Below are 15,425 nucleotides of genomic sequence, written 5' to 3' on the forward strand. Positions count from 1 at the left end.
AACAATTCTTCTCACTTTTTTATGCTCTCTGCATATATATCCCATATTAAGCATTTAAATGCTCATCTTTCATTGACCATCCTTTTTATGTATTACACATAGTGACTCACTATTTTCCAAAACAGGAATCACTCACACTAAATCTTCCAAACTATTTGGAGGTGGGTTGCCTAGTAATGCTGGAGACCACTGAAAACAACACAGAAATGAAATGCACATTTGTATTATAACCAGATGTTCTTCCACTCAGTATCCAGTAATGTCCTTCAAAATAATATGCTCAGAATCTGACAAGTGTTTTCTATTTGATCTATACATCTCTTCTTCTGTATAAAAGGTAGTTGTGCTATTAGAGAGACTTTAAAACTAAAAGAAAATCTGCTCATCATATGTACTTAAATAGCCAATTTAAATAGCATACAACCCCAGGAAATACTACCTCCCCATCCCCAGTGCTACCTAGTAATCTTGAAGACATTCCCACACTATTCAACAAATTCTTTACCGAAACTGTCCAAACCCTGGCCAATGCCCAATACAATACCAGTACTCCAACACCAACAAATACCCCCACATTTCTCAATACTCAACCCAACATCCCCACCTTCAACCTCCACCCCGTGTCCACCAAGGTAATTTCTAAGCTCCTCAAAAAAGCTCCTAAAAAACTAAAGCCGAACACACTAGCAGCCGATAAGCTTCCAGCAGACTTCCTTCAGATATCAGCTGATGCCATAGCCTACCCAGTCTCTATTGTCATAAATAGATCACTGCTGGAAAACAAAGTACCACCTCCTGGAAAACTTTGCACATCATTCCACTACACAAAGGTAGAACCTCCTTAGAGCTGACTAACTATTGTCCAATTGCAATCCTATCACCTCTGTTCAAAATATTAGAAAGCGTGGTTCACACTCAACTAATGCAACACCTCAAAGATAACTTTCTCTCTGTTACACAACATGGCTTCAGACCATTTCACAGTACAACCACATCCCTCCTATCATTCACAGATATAGTTAACCACCAAAGAAACAAGTGTCTGTTTATTTCCTCCATATTCTTAGATTTATCAAATGTCTTTGATATGGTTAACCACAGCATGCTTCTGAATTCTCTATCTAGCATAAACATAAGCCCCTCCTCTGTTGATTGGTTTAACAGCTACCTGTCTGGCCATCAACAAACAGCTCTCTGGAAAGACCAACTATCCCCTCTATTGCCAGTTACCATAGGAGTACCTCAAGGGTCTATTCTCGGTCCCTTACTGTTCTCTTTATATACTAACCACATCACTTTCTCCTCACCCTCTGTGTCAGTAGTACAATATGCAGATGACACCACCCTTATTTGCGCTGCCTTTACACTACATGAACTTCAAACCTTAACCCAGACCTACTTCTCCCTCTCAGAAACCTATTTCACCAATATCAAACTTTTTCTCAACCCCCCAAAAAAAACAAACTTATTATATTTGGCCCTGGAAAACCACCACCACTAAGCAATAGGTTCTCCATCAAATCCAAGGACAACACTCAAATCAGCCCTACCACACACACAAAACTGCTAGGTGTTGAAACTCACAACAATCTTAGATTCGATATCCATATTGCTCAAACCATCAAGAAAATTAACAAAAAAAATACTTCATGACTAGTAACACCAAAGCAATCATTGCAAGGACCCATCTCTTATCCATCCTCTTATATGCCTCTCCCATCTTAACTAATCTCTGGCAAACCAACCTAAATAAAATGGAATTGTGTTACAACAAAATCACCAAATTTGCTACTGAATCCCCTTATAGGTCACATCACTGTCTGTTACTTAAACATGTCAACTGGTTGGAGCTGCTTCATATGTTACTACTCAACCAACTACCTACTGTTCACAAACTCTACTACTTTCCCAACCTAACCCCTGCACTACAGGAACTCATACAACCACACATCTCCACTAGAACTCTTAGATCTAGCAACCAAAACCTCATCAAAGTAATCAAGCACAGAAATGATGCTGGCAAATCCCTTTTTGCAAGCATGGAATACCCTACCAATCCATAATACCTCTACCACCTCCACTACTCAGTTTAAATAAATCCTGAAAAAACATTTTCAAAATATTTGGTTATGCTCATGCCACTGACCAGGCTAACCCTCAAAAAGGTAACTCCTCTGTACCACAATTACCCTCCGACAGTCTGTTTCATGATTACTAAATTCTGTCACTTTCAGGTCTTTTGAGTATATGTCTTTTCGTACTCTATACCTAAATGTTTGACTTTTGTATGAACTGTCAATTTAATGTAACCCATACTGTATGTATCATCTCCTCGGGTGTATGTAATGAAAGCTCTCATAACATGAAATGAATGTTCCATGTAATTGCCTATTATTCTATGTATTTATTGTTTTGGAACTTATATCCCCGGGCCTCCACTGAAAATGGACCTGTGTCCAGTAGGACTATCCCGGTTAACAAATGTAAAATAAATAAATAAAATATTTGTTCAAGTCATTGCCACAGAGAGCATCTTTATCTCCTGGCTATATGAAGTACATTTTCAATAAAATTAATCATATCTGATCATCATCTCTTTATAACCCTATCATAAAAATCCCAGTTACTGGGTAATGGATTAGACCATTATCTGAAACATTAAGTAATAAAGGCCATATTGACTCAGTAAACTGGATCATTTTTACATACCCTTCTATGCTTTAACCACTTAACTCTCCAACAACCCACATTCTCCATCTTTTCTAAATGCCATTTTTCCTCATCATCAAATTCAGTTACATTGTAGTGCAGCAACTACCACTGAAAGATGTATAGCTTCAGGTGTCCCAATAGTAATTAATAATCTACAGGGCATGGCAGCATTGATGGACAGAATATCATAGTAAGCCTACAAAGGGGAAGCAGTTAGAAAATATAAAATAAACATATGCTGTAGCCATCAGACTCATGAATACTGCCACCATCTTTTTCCAGAAAGAGATAAATAATTGCAAACAATGGAATGTAACATTCGTGATACTGAAGGGCAGGAAATGGTTATTAATAGTCCATTGAAGATATGTTTTCACTCAGTAAAATCAATGCATTTTAAAACTTTTATATGGATGGATTAGTTTTAGCTACTGAAAGATAATGTCAGCAACCAAAGCCACTTGCAAAAGATATGCATGTATTTCTGTGTAGCACAGCAGAAAACAGTAATAATCATATAACATGTATTGCTATTTGCTGCTATTCACATGCGAGAAGGGCTGTCACTGCTTTGCCTCGTACCACTTAGAATATATCTATTTCCTTGTACTTTTTATGTATTTAGATGACAGCACAAAAGTAATGATGGGTGTGTGCAAACTTTAAGTATAATTGTGCTAGATTCCAGAATGGGATGTCAGTGGGCGTGGTTTGCTTCTGCGCAACTGTGGTATTACTATGCTACAGTACAACTGCAAATTCAACTATTTTGACATACCTACACTTACAAGATTTGAAATGACCATTAGCTCTTCCTGAAAGATATTAGTGTATTCAGGGGATTTTATGACTGCTCCCAGTTTGCAATCATGTGCAAACATTGTCAGTCAGAGGCCATTGGCATTATACTTGACCTCTGAGAAGTAGTTCCATAAAGGAGAGAACCTAGCACTCAGCTTTGAGGGACTCCACTACTGATGGACCTCTTTGTGGATGTGGATCCTACTAGTCTAACTTCCTGGGTCCTATCAGAGAACCAACTGACAACCTATTTTTTAAGGTTGTTTACAAAGCCAAGTGGCATATTGTACCAAAATGCCTTGATGCCTTGATTAGGTTAAGGTTGGCAGTATGCACCATTTTGCTCTCATCCATTACCATGGAGACCTTGTGCCATGGCCAGCCCAGCTATCTGGAATTTTGAAAACAATTCTATGTCATTTGTGAATATTGAAATGATTTATACAGAAGTGTGTGTATAGTACTGAACTAAAATGTAACCACAGCATACCCTACTGGAAAAGAACAGAAATATATATAAACTATATACCTGTGTGAATGTATGTTTTAATAGTAGAAAGCTGGAACATACAGAGTTAACTTGCAAAACTTCAAGAAAATAAGTTTAAATTAGAGTGTTTTAGAATTGTGTTATCTCTCAGTTCAATTCAGCTGTAGACACAATGTCTAGAGCTAGAGGTTTTTCTATTGTCTTGAAAGAGAAATTATTACTAGTTTTCAAATGTAAAAGTGTTTTATGACTTCCAAGTTCTGCAAACTTCTGAAGGATGTACATTTTTAACACAGAGATGTTAGTTTCTGTTCACCTGGGAACTAGAGTCAGGTGACAAAGAGTGATGTCAAACAAGCTGATCCAGCAGTAATGTTTAATAGTAATATAAGAACTCTGTCAGAGAGAGATTATGCATTTTGTATGTTGTTTTGGAACTAGCAAGAACATCCACTCATCTGCATTTCCCTTGCTCTGTATGTAAGTTATTTAGGGCATAGTATCTTTTAGATATAGATAGGAATATAATAAAGATTAGATTAGATGTTTTCTGTATTTATTTGAGACTGTCCTGCAATGTCATTTTAAAATAGTTCCTGTTATTCAGAACTCTGTAGCGTCTGTGTTGTTTGAATATTCTCCTGTTCTTTTTTTATTTATTATTAAATATAGTTAAACCTATCTTTATGACAGATATTTGTGAGACATATTTAAGCTCTTAGAGTACTTACATATGTATTTGGTGATACCATATAGGCCACTCTTAAATAGCCTTGCTCTTGGTCACACTTACCATTTGGATAATAGTAAAAATACACAGTAGGATTGGTCACCCTTTGGGAAGGGCCTTATAGTGATAACTACCTTATGGTCTGGGCAGAAGGGGGGCATAGCTAGCAAACCTGTGCCAGCATTTCACAGGTGTGTTTATGTATAAATCAAATCTGAAAGTGTGTGTGGTGTGTGTGTGTGTGTGTGTGTGTGTGTGTGTGTGTGTGTGTGTGTGTGTGTGTGTGTGTGTGTGTGTGTGTGAGAGCTACTTAGGGAGGGAAATGAAGCACAAGTTGGACAGATACAGTGTTGGGAAGACTTAGCTTAGAACCCTGGCTAAGGACTGGACTCAAAGCTGTGCTAGTGAGTAGTCTTACTGGGGATCTGGAGGAAGAGGGAGAAACCAGCCCCTGACTGACTGTGATCTATGTGTGCTCTTAAGAGAAATTGTACTTTACTGTGTGTGTGTACTTGTCATCCTCCCAATGTGTACATCCCTCACAGGTGCTAGTGGTGAGGACTGAGGCTACTTGATTATTGGGCCAGTGCAGGGGCATCACATATTAATTGGTTAGCAGTGGTGGGATATCCACTTCACATATTAATTGGCTGACAGTGGTGAGTTAACCATATCACCTATTAATTAGCTTGTAGTTGTATGGATATTGAATTCCTGTAGGCTGTGTAAAGTGGTCAATGACGGTGTTTATACTCTCAATCAGCCATGCAGTGAACATTCAGAGTTCATATCACAATTGTTTTATTTTTTTTTTGTTAGCTTAGTTAGTCAGAGAGAGTAGGCAAGCATGTCAGCAGAGGAGTATGGCAAGCTGACAAGGAGCCAGTTGGCTGAGATATGTCAGGCTAAAGGACTGATGCATGCCAACCTGACTAAAGCAGACATGATTGGAGCTTTAGTCACAGCTGCATCACAGAATAGCAACCAGGAGGACAATCAGGTTGGCCGTGGAGATGTACAACTCTCAGAAAATGAACAGCTCAACCTTTCCACAGATGACTTAAAAATCTGTCTGGAGTTAAAGACACATGATCTGGAAGCCAAGCATTTAGAAATAGAGGCAGCAGAGAGGCTGCAACATCTACAGACAGAGGAAAATGAGAAACTGAAACATCTGAAAGCTGAGGAAAATGAGAAATTGTGATGCCTGGAATCTGAGGAGAAGGAGAGGCAGAGGCAACATGAAAAGGAGATGCTGACTTTTCACAAGACTCATGGAGGTAATGGGGAAGGGAGTAACCAAACTCCAGAAGTAACTAAGGTCAGTAAATTTCTTCCACAATTTACAGAGGGGGATAATTTTGATAGTTCATTCATATGTTTGAGGGGGTATGTAGACAGTATGATGTTGACCAAGGGGCTCTAGGTCCTGACCCCCTTACTCCATGGTAAAGCTGTAACTGTAATTTCTAAACTGTCTGATACTGATTGTTTAAATTATAATGTTGTAAAGAACTGTATTTTAGAATGTTTATGTTAACACCTGAAGCTTATAGAAAAAAGTTTTGTGAGCTTAGATGCAAGGCAGATGAAAGTGTGTGTAAATGTGTTGCTGAACTAAGCACTTATTTTCATAGGTGGGTGAGTGGATGTTAGGTCACCACTTTTGAAGGGATGGCAGACCTTTTGGTGAGTGAACAAGCCCTTAGCTCTTTGCCTGAGAACATTCGAATCTGGTTAGCTGATAGACAATGCACTACTGCAGATGAATTGGGGAAGAAGCGAGACCTATACCTAGCAAGCAGAGCATTACTGTACAGGAAAGGATACCCAGTGCTACTCATTGATCTAAGGGAACCCATGGTAGGCAGCCCAGACTGCTCCAACAGAGTCCACCAGGAGCAGGGGAAGCCACTAGTCCAGGTACATTCCAGGAACAAGGGTTAAATGTTTTAAATGCAACCAGAGGGGCCATGTAGCACATAGATGTCCACATAGGCAAGGTGGGGAACAAAAGGTGGGAGATCCAGTAAGTGGGAATGACAAAATGCCAACAATAGGTTGTCTTGAGACAACAAGGGTACCAAACTACCACAAGAGGTTACACCCTATATTAGTGAATTGGAAAGAGGCCATGGCTAAGAGAGACACGACATCTAACCTATCCATTGTGAAGCCTGCAATGGTTACAGAGTAGCACTACTTGTTGTGCAGTCTCCTCCAGTCAGAGCTTTAGGAGGGACCCCATTCCAAATACCTTTGGCTAGGGTTCATCTTGACTGTGAGGGTAGAAAAGTAAGTGAGCAAGTAGGTGTGTTTGAGGATATCCTGCAGATGTCCTGATAGGTAATAATTTTGATAATGCAGTACCCTGTGTGCATGCAGTTACATGCAGTCAGGCTTGGAGACAAGCATTTGAGTCTGGTAGCCTGGGGAGACCCAGACAGACTGCACAATTGTAGTCAGGAATGGTGAGGTGGTTACTTCAGGGAGGGAGCTACACTGTATGAGTGAGACTGAAGGTGAGCCACAGCTGCTTGTGGGTACTGATCTTCCCTTGGACAGAGTGACTGCAAGGGCAGCGGTGAGGAATAGTAGTACCCACGTTGACAGGGAGGAACCACTGTCAGAGGATGTCAGACTTCCTGTGGAAGGGAAGCTGGGAGGGGTTACACAGAGAGAGTTGAGACAGGCTCAGCTCTCAAACCCTTCATTACAAGGCCTGAGAGAGGTAGCTAGTGGGGCACCTGTTTCTCAAGAGAAGGGGGAATCTGTATACCAGGACAAAGGGTTACTGTATAGAGAGTGGACCCCTGAGAGAGGGCTAGAGGGTGAGAGAATACAGCAGTTGGTAGTGCCCAGATCCTACAGTTGGGCACTTCTAGGCATAGCCCATGATATTCCCTTTGCAGGTCATATGGGCATAAAGTGTAGAAAGAGACGTATTATGCAGAATTTCTATTGGCCTGGGAGTTCCAGAGATGTAACAGGGTATTGCAGGACCTGTGAGCAGTGCCAACAGGTAGGCAAGGCAGGAGACGAGGTGAAAGCTCCTTTGATGCCTTTGATGCCTTTGCCTGTGCTTGAGCAGCCATTTCAGAGGCTAGCTATGGATATTGTGGGGCCTCTGAGTACACCAAGTTCCACAGGGAAAAAGTATAGCCTAGTGGTAGTAGATTATGCTACCATATACCCTGAGGCAGTGCCTCTGTCCTCCATTGAGGCAGAAAAGGTGCCAAATGCTTTGTTAGAGATTTTCAGCAGGGTACATTTCCCAAAAGAAATACTAACTGACAGAGGTGCTGATTTCATGTCAGACCTGCTGGCTTGTCTGTGGAAGTATTGTGGGGTAAAGCACTTAAAGACCACCCCCTACCATCTCCAGACTAATGGTGCTGTTGAGAGGTTAAACTCTACACTCAAGACTATGCTACGGGCATTTGCAGGCCAGTTTATTAGGGAGTGGGACAGATATTTGCCCCATCTGTTGTTTGCTTACAGAGATGTTCCCCAGGAATCCACAGGTTTTTCACCCTTTGAGTTGTTGTATAGGCATAGGGTGGCAGGACCTCTAGATTTGATTCGAGATGAGTGGGAGGGTTAGTGTGAATCCCACAAAGAATCTGTTGCGGCATATGTCCTAAACCCCAGGACAAGGCTCTGGGAACTCTTGGGCTTGGCCCATGAGAATCTGGCAGAAGCCCAACAGCAGAAAAAGGTCTGGTATGACAGGAATGCTCAAGCTAGAGAGTATGCTGTTGGGCAGCAGGTAATGGTTCTCATTTCTGCCAGACACAACAAGCTGCAGGCAGCCTGGAGGGACCCTACAAGACAGTAAGGAAGATCAGTGATGTTAAGCACATGATAGAACTGCTAGGCAGGGAGGCAGGGGCACAAACTGCACCATGTTAACATGAATAAACCTTACTATCATAAGGTCCTTGTGCTGAGCATTTGCAGTGAATGGCAGGAGGAGTCTGAGGGGGGTCTGGTGACTGATCTCCTCAGTGAGACTCAAACTGACACCTCAGTGGAAGGGGTAGCAATGTCCCAGCAGCTATCCCCTACCCAGGTTCGAGAAATCCAAGCAGTGTTACAGGAGTTTGGGGGCGTGTTCACTGGGAAACCAGGGTGCACCCACCTGGTGCAGCACCATGTGGATACAGGACCCCAAAGGCCTATTAAGCAGGCCCCTTATAGGATGCCTGAGAGAGTCAAACAAACTACCTTATGTTCTGGGCCGAAGGGGCCATAGCTAGTAAACATGTACCAGCCTTTCCCAGGTTTGTGTTTGTGTATAAATCAAATCTCAAAGTGTGGGTGTTTGTGTCAGCTACCTGAGCAGGGACATGAAGCACTGGTTGGACAGACAGAGTGTTGGGAGGACTTTGCTTGGAACCTTCACTAAGGACTCAACTCTATAGCTGTGCTAGTGGGGAGTCTTATTGTGGATGTGAAGAAAGAGGAATAAACCAGACCCAGACTGACTGTGATCTCTGTGTGCTTTTAAGGGAAATTGTATTTTACTGTGTGTGTACTTGTTATCCTCCCAATGTGTACATCCCTCACTGGTGATAGTGTTGAGAATTGAGGCTCCTTGATTACTGGGCCAGTGCAGGGGCATCACAGTCTTCATTAAATAAATCTGGCAGACTGAGTAGACATGATCTTCCCTTGACATAAACTGGGATGGATCAAGTACTTGAAGGTTTCCAATGTCATTAATTAATCATTTCAATTATAATGCATTCTGAGGCTTTGTGAATGAGAAATGACAGGTTAATGGGTCTGTAGTTTCTGGGGTCAGTAGAAGGCCTGACCTTATGCAAAGGAATGACTGTTACAGCATTCCATTCACAGGACATAAAAGTTGACTAGAGGCTATGGTTAAATAGTGACTCCAGTTGACCTTATAGGTCATGTTTCATGCTATTTAGGAGGCATCCTGGGATATTATGGAGGCCCATAGATTTGCCTTTCTTGGTCTAGGAGAGTGCATTTAGGACCTGCTCCCTAGTGATATGTCTTTTCGTACTCTATACCTAAATGTTTGACTTTTGTATGAACTGTCAATTTAATGTATCCCATACTGTATGTATCATCTCCTCGGGTGTATGTAATGAAAGCTCTCATAACACGAAATGAATGTTCCATGTAATTGCCTATTATTCTATGTATGTATTGTTTTGGAGCGTATCTCCCCGGGCCTCCACTGAAAATGGACCTGTGTCCAGTCGGACTATCCCAGTTAACAAATATAAAATAAATAAAATAATTAAATAAAATATTTGTTCAAGTCATTGCCACAGACAGCATCTTTACCTCCTGGCTATTTGAAGTATAGTTTGAATAAAATTAATCATATCTGATCATCATCTCTTTATAACCCTATCATAAAAATCCCAGTTAATGGGTAATGGATTAGACCATTATCTGAAACATTAAGTAATAAAGGCCATATTGACTGTGTAAACCGGATCATTTTTACATATCCTTCTATGGTTTAACCACTTAACTCTCCAACAACTCACATTCTCCATCTTTTCTAAATGCCATGTTTTTCCTCATCATCAAATTCAGTTACATTGTAGTGCAGCAAATACCACTGAAGGACGTATAGCTTCAGGTGCCCCAATAGTAATTAATAATCTACAGGGCATGGCAGCATTGATGGACAGAATATCATAGTAAGCCTACAAAGGGGAAGCAGTTAGAAAATATAAAATAAACATATGCTGTAGCCATCAGACTAATGAATACTACCACCATCTTTTTCCAGCAAGAGATAAATAATTCAAACAATGGAATGTAACATTCGTGATACTGAAGGGCAGGAAATGGTTATTAATAGTCCATTGAAGATATGTTTTCACTCAGTAAAATCAATGCATTTTAAAACTTGTATATGGATGGATTAGTTTTAGCTACTGAAAGATAATGTCAGCAACCAAAGCCACTTGCAAAATATATGCATGTACAGCAGAAAACAATAATAATCATATGACATGCATTGCTATTTGCTGCTATTCACATGTGAGAAGGGCTGCCACTGCTTTGCCTCCCACCACTTACAATATATCTATTTCCTTGTACTTTTTATGTATTTAAATGACAGCACAAAAGTAATGATGGGTGTGTGCAAACTTTAAGTATAATTGTGCTAGATTCCAGAATGGAATGTCAGTGGGTGTGGTTTGCTTCTGTGCAACTGTGGTATTACTATGCTACAGTACAACTGCAAATTCAACTATTTTGACATACCTACACTTACAAGATTTGAAATGACCATTAGCTCTTCCTGAAAGATATTAGTGTATTCAGGGGATTTTATGACTGCTCCCAGTTTGCAATCATGTGCAAACATTGTTAGCCAGAGGCCATTGGCATTATACTTGACCTCTGAGAAGTAGTTCCAAAAAGGAGAGGACCTAGCACTCAGCTTTGAGGGACTCGACTATTGATGGACCTATTTGTGGATGTGGATCCCACTAGTCAAACTTCCTATTAAGCAGGCCCCTTATAGGATGCCTGAGAGAGTCAAACAGGCTACCTTATGTTCTGGGCCGAAGGGGCCATAGCTAGTAAACATGTACCAGCCTTTCCCAGGTTTGTGTTTGTGTATAAATCAAATCTCAAAGTGTGGGTGTTTGTGTCAGCTACTTGAGCAAGGACACGAAGCACTGGTTGGGCAGACAGAGTGTTGGAAGGACTTTGCTTGGAACCTTCACTAAGGACTCAACTCTATAGCTGTGCCAGTGGGGAGTCTTATTGTGGATGTGGAGAAAGAGGGAGAAACCAGACCCAGACTGACAGTGATCTCTGTGTGCTCTTAAGGGAAATTGTACTTTACTGTGTGTGTACTTGTTATCCTCCCAATGTGTACATCCCTCACTGGTGATATTGGTGAGAATTGAGGCTCCTTGATTACTGGGCCAGTGCAGGGGTATCACAGACTTCATTAAAGAAATCTGGCAGACTGAGTAGACATGATCTTCCCTTGACATAAATTGGGATGGATCAAGTACTTGAAGGTTTCCAATGTCATTAATTAATCATTTCAATTATAATGCATTCTGAGGCTTTGTGAATGAGAAAAGACAGGTTAATGGGTCTGTAGTTTCTGGGGTCAGTAGAAGGCCTGACCTTATGCAAAGGAATGACTGTTACAGTTTTCCATTCACAGGACATAAAAGTTGACTAGAGGCTATGGTTAAATAGTGACTCCAGTTGACCTTATAGGTCATGTTTCATGCTATTTAGGAGGCATCCTGGGATATTATGGAGGCCCATAGATTTGCCTTTCTTGGTCTAGGAGAGTGCATTTAGGACCTGCTCCCTAGTGATGATTGGAGAGTTATATTCAATAATATTTCTTGAGGGTGATCAGGAAGAGAGAGGTAAAATTAGAGCTGAATTAGTTGGCCATTAGATTTTGTTACATCTTCCAGCATTGTGTAGGCAGCTCCACTCACAGTTAGGTCTCCACATTAGAGCCATTGAGGTTACAGACATAGCTAAAAAAAATCCTTGTGGTTGTCCTTAGCCTGGGAGACTATTTAAACCTCAAAATTGTCTTTGCAGCCTGATTTACACTCTGAGTTTTTTTAGATTGATGAGAGAGTTTGTATCCTTTTGTTTGGATTTTACCCATGTGGCTTGTTTTTTGAGTTTGTTCTAAACTTATTTCTGGTGGCACAGGTGTGTCTATGCATTTATTAACATGATTATATAAAGTATCTGTGAAGAATTCAAGATATGCAACTGTACTCTCAGGCTTGGAGGGGGGTGGCTTGAAATTTACTGAAGTTGTCACTTAGTAATAGCATGTTTGCCATAGAAAAGTGACTAAATGTCATAGAGTTACGTGGGATTACAGGTTTTATTTTTATTTCAAAGCAAACAGCTTTATGGACTGATGTTGTCATACAGGACATTATACTGGGTGGGAGAGGATTGCAGCATTTTCTCATGTTAGTGAGGACCAGATCCAGTATGTTTGTTACACTAGTGGGCTTGTGGACTATTTGGTCCAAGGTTTTATTTTATACAAAGTCCAGAAATCTCTGAGCCTGCAGACTGTGGGTTACATATGATTCAAAGTTTATAGTGGGATAGTTAAAATCATCCACAGATATGGTATTGGGTTAAATAATGAGTGTCTCCAGTAAGTTTAAGTATGAATTATGGGTTTCCTCAGTCACAGAGTGGGTCTAGTAGCTAGCAAATACTGTATATGGCATAGGTCTTTGCCTTTGGTAATTGGATGAGGCAAAGCTCTAGCTCATCATCTTATCTGACCAGCCTTGAGGTAACCCTGATATTGATGCAGATTGAGACACTTCCACCATTAGTCTCTGCCTCTGAAGTAGATGGCCTAAATGTGTGGAAAACATTGCAGCCTTGCACTGCTGGGCTTTAAACCATGTCTCAGTTACTACTCAGATGTCTACATTCTCTAGAGTGAGTAGAGCTTGGAGGAAATAGAGTTTCTTGTTTGGTTTCCTGGCATTGAGAAATGATACCTTTAGATTCCCTTGCATCATTCTACATTAATGGAATTATCATATGCTAGACTTCTTATTTGGTTCATTAATTTGAACAACTTCCTGAAATTATAATATGAATAAAGTACAGTACCTGAGAATGAGTCAACATTCTTTGAACCTTGAGAAAACACATATATGTCATTTACCTTACCCAAGATAGTAAGATTATAGAGATCTTTAATTATGCTGCAAAGTTCTGCCCAGACATTTAGTCTTTTCACTACAATTAAGTTTCAAACACCCTGACTTTAAAGCCAGCCTCAAATAAATATTATATAACGCAAAATATTTTGTTTCTTGTAATTCGTTTTTTTTTTTTTTTGTTCTTTGCCAACATGCATTAGATTATTTGCTTCCAAATATGCAATATGTCTTTAGGGATGGACAGCAAGTTGACATACAGTTGTTGAAGATGACCTCAGCTTCATCATGTATATTTCAGAAGTTTTGGACTAAGCTTCACTTATTTCATGTACTGTTCTTGATTACCAGAAAAGCACAACTTCATTCACCACACATTTCAAACTGAGATTATGTTTCTTTCTTTGTTATTTTTTCATTTCTTATCCAGGTTAGCGGATTGTGCCAAAAGATTTTAGCACAAACTTTAGAAAGTAAAATGTTTATAAAACAGATAATTTATCATACTCAAAACATTACAAGTAAGTATACAACTAATATAAGCATGTATAGAATTGTAAAATTGTAAATAATAGCACTGCTAGAGATTAAAACATTGAAAACAGTAGTAAAGACATTTTTAAAGAACAGATACAAATAATAAGCCTGATGGGAAGGCATTATAGCAACATAATAAGTAATTGTGTGATATTGTGAACTCTGAGAAAAAAGGATTCCACACTAATGGACATTACATTAATTTCCATTATAGCACCTGCAGTGAATGAAACTATAGTACATAAACACAAACCTCTGTATTTTTTTTGCTATTTTTTATGTTTTTAAAGGTGTGTGTGTGTGTGTGTGTGTGTGTGTGTGTGTGTGTGTGTGTTTTCTGTTAAAAATATTTACTTTCTTTTTCCTGAACAAAATAAGCAAACACAAGCATTTTATAAATTAAAAAAATAAAATCTGTTTCATGCAGTGGTTTTATGACCAAGCTGTATGCTTAGGTTTTCCACATTTTAATATAACAATATAGACAAGAACCCAAAACTCATTAATGTAAAATTTAGAGTATAATTTCTCACCAAAGCAGCAAAGATTTCAATAGCAAATTCCCACCTTATCTCCACCCTACTTTATGCCTCTCCAGTATATACCAACCTAAGGCAATGTGATCTAAACAAGCTAGAGACCTGCTACAATAAAATCGCAAAATTCGCCACAGGGACATCCTACCGTATTCACCACTGTCTCTCACTTGCTGAACTGGGCTGGCTTGAACTCCCTCACCTCCTTCAGTGGTATCAACTCTCACTCACCCACAAACTAGTAAACCATCCACTAAATGTCCCATCCCTCCAGAATCTACTTCAACCCTATCGCACCACCAGACCACTAAGATCCAGCAACAAAAATCACTTGCAGATCACTAAAGCCAATAACTCTGCTGGTGAAGTACTATTCTCTTGCGCCATAGCCAAATTATGGAACTCACTCCCACCTACAATTACCTCCGTACCATCATGCACCAACTTCAAAACTTTATTAAAAGCGCACCTAAAAACATGCTGGCTATGTCCTTGCAACTCCCACTCTAATATCATCCACCCATCCAACTACTACCTTTCTTTCACCTCCACTAACTACCTTGATGATAGCAAGCTCAGATGCTCATAAGCCTAGTACTTATTATACAGCAGGAACTTCTCATTGTTACATTTGTTAATGCCTGTTATGTACTTCACAGATAAAGATTCTAGTTGTCTACTGATGTACTATGTTCTTCATCTGTAAATATGTTGTAAGTAATTTCTATGTTAAATTGTTAATCACTATGTAATCCAATGTAACTACTGTCTGTTTATTTTACTGTGGAGCTTTTCTCCCCGGGCCTCCGCTGAAAATGGACCCACGTCCAGTCGGACACTCCCGGTCAACAAATTTAAATAAATAAATAAATAAATAAATAAATAAAAATAATGAAATCTTGAAAAGGAGAAGCTTAGGTATTTGATATAGC

The sequence above is a fragment of the Protopterus annectens genome, chromosome 5.part1 (assembly GCF_019279795.1).
Source record: "Protopterus annectens isolate FY-2018-M chromosome 5.part1, PAN1.0, whole genome shotgun sequence".
NCBI classification, from domain to species: domain Eukaryota; kingdom Metazoa; phylum Chordata; order Ceratodontiformes; family Protopteridae; genus Protopterus; species Protopterus annectens.